Source organism: Schistocerca piceifrons, chromosome 5, assembly GCF_021461385.2.
Source record: "Schistocerca piceifrons isolate TAMUIC-IGC-003096 chromosome 5, iqSchPice1.1, whole genome shotgun sequence".
Lineage (NCBI taxonomy): Eukaryota > Metazoa > Arthropoda > Insecta > Orthoptera > Acrididae > Schistocerca > Schistocerca piceifrons.
Genome location: NC_060142.1, coordinates 120,702,779 through 120,710,070, shown reverse-complemented (window position 1 = coordinate 120,710,070; position 7,292 = coordinate 120,702,779).

Below are 7,292 nucleotides of genomic sequence, written 5' to 3'. Positions count from 1 at the left end.
ATGTAAATTCTCAAACCACCTGTCTCACCAAAACTGTTCACATGCCAATATCTTCGCGTTTCTTTTAACACAGAACATTCTAAATACTTTTTCCCAATCCTTCTTTGTAGTTAAGCCGTCGTACTCAGCATCTCGCTTTCAGTGCAACTTCCCATACACAATGATGAGTCAAAACATTATGACCGCTTGCTTAATTGCTTGATCGTCCGTCCTTGGAACGAAATGCTTCACTGATTCTGCGTATCAGGTATCCGAGAGTTTGTTCATAGGTTTGTGGAGGTATGTGACGTTAGTTGTCTACACACAGGTCATGTAATTCGTTAAATAACCGGCCGCTCGTTTGTAAACGCGGTGAATGCACCCGATAGCGACCCACATGGGTTCCATAGGATTTACATCAGGCGAATCTGGTCGCCGAGAAGTCAACGTGTGTTCACTACAATGCTGCTCAAACCACTGTAGCACGGTTCTGGCGCCGAAAATCTGAGTAACCTTTTTATATTGTTTGCAATGATGCTGTTACCTATCGCCTTGTAAAGTCATCTGATGATCAAAACGAATTGCGAAATGATTTAGATAAGATATCTGTATGGTGCGTAATGTGGGACTTGGCCATGAATAAAGAAAAATGTGATGTTACTCACATGAGTACTAAAAGAAATCCGCTACATTTCGATTACATGATAAGTCACACAAACCTGAAGGCTGTGATTTCCACAAAATACTTAGGGATTACAGTTACAAATAACCTAAATTGTAACGTTCACATAGATAATGCTGTGGGTAGAGGAAACGAAAAATTGCGATTCATTGGAAGAACACTTAGAAGGTGCAACAGCTCTACTAAAGAGGCTGCTTACACCACGCTTGTTCGCCCTATTCTGGAGTATTGCTGTGCGGTGTGGGATCTGTATCAGGTGGGACTGACGGATGACATCGAAAAAGTACAAAGAAGGGCAGCTCGTTTTGTATTATCGCGAAGTAGGGGAGATAGTGCCACAGACATGATAAGTGAATTGGCAATCATTAAAACAAAGGCGTTTTACGTTTGGACGGGATCTTCTCATGAAATTTCAATCAAAGGTTTTCTCCTCCGATTGTGAAAACATTTTGCTGTCATCCACCCACATTGTGAGAAATGATCATCACGATAAAATAAGAGAAATCAGAGCTAGCACAGAAAAAATGAAGTGCTCGTTTCCCCAGCGCGCCGTTCGACAGTGGAGCGGTAGAGAGACAGCTTGAAGGTGATTCATTGGACCCTCTCCCAAGCACTTTATTGCGAATAGCAGAGTAATGACGCAGATGTAGAGACACGGACAATTATACTGCTGAAAGCTGACATCACCGTCGGGGAAGACATAAAGCAGGGATTTCCAAAGTGATCGATATCGACCCCTTTGGGTCGATATCGGTTTCCTAGGGGTCGACATAAACGGAAACTGATTTTGGGGGTCGACGAGGTCTAAAAATCGACCTCTATTAAATTAACACAAGTTCTTATTTAAAACTTTCAGGATAGGTAGGTACTGTATTGTTTATGTTGTGTTACGTGTACCAAGAATAATTAATATTTTTGTAGGAAATAGCATTGTTGTAGTAATGTAAAGTCTCAAATTCGTACAAGATGAAAAACTCGGCAAGTCCGTGTGGACAAGTTTGAGCAAGATAATGAGTTCAAGCGTACGTCTTTCAGGCGCGTTTTGAGTTGCTCTCTATTTGATGCTTACGCGATTTAACACGAACGAATTCATGATCGAGTCCAAACATGTTCCTGATATTTTATTATTTAACGAGCTTGCACTTAGGTTGAAAGTTCATTTGCGTTTTGAAATTCGTTGGACCTTGAACGATAATAACTCATATAAGTACTCATTTATTTCAAGAGATTCGAAGTTATTACATAGCTAAATTAAGTGAAGTAAAGTGACTGAAAAAGTGGTAAACACAACATACGACATATTTTAAATAGGTAGGTATGAAAGTATTTGTAAAAATTACTTACACTTAAGTTGTTAAGTAGGTAGGTACCTAAACTTTGAAGTGTTCAGTCTGCTTTGGTTTTCGTTCTTATGCTGATAGGTACCTACTTACCTAATACGAATTTTCTATACCTAATTACCTACTATAGTTACTTACCTAATATAGGTATCCAAGTTTATCAATGAGTAAGTCAGTAATACCTAACAAGAATCTATTACTTGGGTGTGATAAAAATAAGATAGTGTGCAAATTTAACAGTTTATTATTGTTTTTTATTTAGGTAGTTTTTTATTTGCAGGGTTACTGAGTTTTATGATGGCGGACACGAAACAAAAATGCAGACAATACAGTTTGGACTACTTGAAGTTCGGATTTATTGCATCTCCATCAAATCAACACCTGCCGATGTGTCTCATATGTGAAAAAGTATTCAGTAACGATGCCATGAAGCCTTCAAAAATGGTATTTTGTATCAATAGGAAAAAATTAAAGATAGGCCCCGTTATTCATAATAGTCTGCTAACTTAAAGCATTGCTACTTCTCAAACTGTCGTCTTCTATTGAGCTAAGTCAGAATGAAAAATAACACTCTGTAGCGGCTGTTTTAAGTTAGCGGACCATTATGAATAAGGGGGTTGATCTTGAAAGTAGGTAATTTGGCCATGGGGGTCTGAGGTAACAGTTCATTTTGGAAAAGGGGTCACTTGTCCAAAATATGAAGTATGAAGGGATATAGGTGGTTCGCAACTGTCAGCGTGTCTTCGATTCCTACCACAGGTCCCGTGCAAGCGCAGAAGAATGTCACCCGAGCACAAAATTCTTCCCACCAGACTCCGTGGCGCGCGTTCACCTCGATGACGGCGTTTGTGGAGACGACCATCGACCTAATATAGCAAAAATGTGATTCATCCGAGGAGCTGACACGTTTCCATTGATCGACGGCCGAATCCCAGTGGTCCCTTGTCCACTGTAATCATAACTGACGATGTCATTGGTTTCAAGTGTGAACACGCAGGGGTGGCCTGCTGCAGAGCTCCATGTTCACAATTTGTGATGGACGGTGTGCTCCGAAACACTTGTGCGTGCACCAGCACCGTGCTCTTTCGACAGAGATGCCACACACAACCATCTACCCTACTTCACAGAGCAGACGGGCTTCCGAATCTCACGTTCTGTGAAGATACATGGAAGTCCAACCATTTAGCGCCTGGTGGTAGTTTCACTGTCCTTCTACCTCTTTCCGAAGATGCTCACGGCAGTAGCACGTGAACATTCAACCAATTTCTACGTTTTCGTCGAGGCCCACGAGAAAGACAGGAAGCGGTGCGTACGCCACGAAGGTAGGCCTGAACTCGCTCGCTCGCTCGGCTCGGGGAACAAAGTGGATTTCTCAACATGTTAACTCGCAGCTCGGTTCGTACACGCTAACGAGATTTGCATCTTGTACTGGAACGTGCTGATATGTAGTCTTAATGATTAACAATGCTACAACAAAATTCAATTAAAGATCAATAGTCGATATAAATGTTATAACGGCTTGTTTATAGCATTTAGTCTCTTCTGCTTAATAGTCCTCATTTCATACAAGACGTGGCCTTATACAACTGATAATCATTTTGACGATCAGTTTGGCTTTAAGAAAAGTAAAGGGACGAGAGAGGCAATTCTGATGTTACGGCTAATAATGGAAGCAAGGCTAAAGAAAAATCAAGACACTTTCATAGGATTTGTCGACCTGGAAAGGCGTTCGACAATATGAAATGGTGCAAGCTGTTCGAGATTCTGAAAAAAGTAGGGGTAAGCTATAGGGAGAGACGGGTCATATACAATATGTACAACAACCAAGAAGGAATAATAAGAGTGGACGATCAAGAACGAAGTGCTCGTATTAAGAAGGGTGTAAGGCAAGGCTGTATGTAGCCTTTCGCCCCTACTCTTCAATCTGTACATCGAGGAAGCAATGATGGAAATAAAAGAAAGGCTCAGGAGTGGAATTAAAATACAAGGTGAAAGGATATCAATGATACGATTCGCTGATGACATTGCTATCCTGAGTGAAAGTGAAGAAGAATTAAATGATCTGCTGAACGGAATGAACAGTCTAATGAGTACACAGTATGGTTTGAGAGTAAATCGGAGAAAGACGAAGGTAATGAGAAGTAGTAGAAATGAAAACAGCGAGAAACTTAACATCAGGACTGATGGTCACGAAGTCAATGAAGTTAAGGAATTCTGCTACCTAGGCAGTATAATAACCAATGACGGATGGAGCAAAGAGGACATCAAAAGCAGACTCGCTATGGCAAAAAAAGCATTTCTGGCCAAGAGAAGTCTACTAACATCAAATACCGGCCTTAATATGAGGAAGAAATTTCTGAGGATGTACGTCTGGAGTACAGCATTGTATGGTAGTGAAACATGGACTGTGGAAAAACCGGAACAGAAGAGGATCGAAGCATTTGAGATGTGGTGCTATAGACGAATGTTGAAAATTAGGTGCACTGATAAGGTAAGGAATGAGGAGGCTCTACGCAGGATCGGAGAGGAAAGGAATATGTGGAAAACACTGATAAGGAGAAGGGACAGGATGATAGGACATCTGCTAAGACATGAGGGAATGACTTCCATGGTACTAGAGGGAGCTGTAGAGGGCAAAAACTGTAGAGGAAGACGTCAAGCAAATAATTGAGGACGTAGGTTGCAAGTGCTACTCTGAGATGAAGAGGTTGGCACAGGAGAGGAATTCGTGGCGGGCCGCATCTAACCAGTCAGTAGACTGATGACAAAAAAAAAAAAAATTTTGGTTTGATGTTAATTTTATGGTATCCCAGTACAGCCGTTACAAATTATTAGTAGGCCTATGGACTTGCGATCATTGTAGGACAAACTGTAAGACTCCATTATAGCGGATTACAGTAGGACACGCAATTCTCGTTTTTATGTACACAGAGGTGTAGAAGCATTCAGGTGTAGAAGATCAGTTTGTCTGCTGAGTGGAGCGAGCGACCGAGCTCAGGCCTATTCTCGTGACGTACGCGCCGCGGCCTGTCTTTCTCGTAGGCGTCGGATTTAGAGGTATTCGTTCATAGTCTTTGCCTAACAATGATCTGTCCTTTGACAAAGTCGCTTATCACAGTGGATTTACCCATTTGCAGCGCAAATCCTCGCTGGGATGATCCCCCATCCGCCTCTGCTGCGCCCACATACTTTTCATAACACGTGACGTGCCCTCACCGTCTCCAGGCGCCGTCCAACTCCGCGATGATCATAATGTTCTGGCTTATCATTGCATCTCTCTCTCCCGTAGTCTCCTTTTTCTCCCATTGATTTACAGTATACCCCACTGCAACTGTCTCCTCTCTCACTTATGCTGTGTGCAGCATACCATACTATGTTCAAAATAAGGGGGGGGGGGGGCGGGGGCGTGGGCTGAGCTCTAAATTATCCTACCCCTATACCGACGTGTTTCAAATTTCTGTCCTAAAAGTGCCCTCTTCTACAATTACGTCTTAATCGCCGCTGATCTGGAAGGATGCAGCCCCCCCCCCCCCCCCCCCAAGGATGGTCTCCATTCACCTGCATTTTTCATGTCCACTGTCTCCTCTCAATCTTGCTCTCCCTGCTTCAGTATCCATCCAATTCTCTTTTTCGTTTATTGCTACATTACCCACTGGCCATCAATCTCTTTGGCTCGCACTGCTATTGTCTTCATTCATCTCTCCTTTTTCTTTCACTGTCACTATCTTTCTCCCTGCGTCACTGTTTCCTATCTTCCTCTCTCTCAGTTGCACTGTCTCCGCTCTCTTCCACTGTCCTTTTCTCTCTGCCGCCCTCTTTCAGCAAAAGATGCGCGAACATTTTCGCATGCCAGAATTTTTGGTGATGAAGGTGGGATGAGCATTCAGGCAGCTGGTTAACCACTTCTCTGTCAGAGTCTTTCAAAGTGGAACATATTCCTGTATTTTGGGCTCCGATGGGAACATTTATCCGCTGGTTCCTGTCTTGTCCCTGTTGCAGCATGGTGTACCGCTCATGTAAAATGGCTCAGTTAACTTTCCACAGTTTATTGATATACACTGACATATTTCTACAGTTTAACACGTATAAACAACAAATAAGTTCAAATGGTTCAAATGGCTCTGAGCACTGTGGGACTTAACATCTGAGGTCATCAGTCCCCTAGACGTAGAACTCCTTAAACCTAACTAACGTAACGACTTCATACACATCCATGCCCGAGGCAGGATTCGAACCTGCAACCGTAGCAACAGGGTGGTTCCGGACTGAAGCGCTTAGAACCGCTTGGCCACAACGGCCGGCAACAAATAACATAAGGATACCAAATAGTTCCTTTACATTTTTCTGGATGCTTAGCTCATCGAACTCAATACATCGAACATGTCCGGCTAACAATTTGTATCTAAAAAGGATAAAATTATTATTAGAAATATTTGGCTGGTGTGGTCTTCACAGTTCTCATAACGTTTGGCTGTCATTTTAAATTCTTTCCAGGCATGTTAAGACCGTTTTCCGCCCATTTTCTGTGACTGCAATACCACTTAGGGTACAATTACGTAGATGTGAAGTGCCCGTTGTGGAGAGACAGCGCGTCATAAAGTTTTATTGATGATAAAATGCTGACTAAAAAAAAATATGGTGACCTGAGAACGCCTTCGATGATCACAACGTCAGTGAAAACTACCTTTACGTCTGAGACCGGATATTACATCCATAAATACGATAACTCTGAACCATTCGATACCGGGAGGGTATCATAATCTCGGAGACAGTTTCAGTGTTCCACGAGAACATCATCTTAAGAACATATGGCACAAATTCCGACGATCTGGGATGAATATAAATAATAAAAGTGATCTTCCCCACAATTGACGCTTTTGCTACCCATAAATCGTTGTTTCCTGGATATATCTTAATAATGGTTACAGACTTTAGAAAACGAAAAATTGGCATTTCTAGATGAGTGTCTACAGAAAGTACAGCTAAATTTGAGCCACTGTCTACAATTAGTTACTTAAATCATTGCGGCCTACACTGCAAAAAGGCTAAAAACCGAGTTTCTTGGTTTCCCGAGTAAGTAAGGTAAATTTGAATCTATGGATCTCGATGACAGATAGTGATAGCGAAAACAGTTTCAAAGTTCACGGAAATTATCGTCTTAAGCACATATAGCAAAAATTTTGACGATTTTCCGCGAGCAGAAATTATAGACAGACACAAGAACGTAGTGCTCCCCGAGTTTTGCGATGTGAAAAGACGTTTATAAAGAACGAGATTATACAAAGGTCATC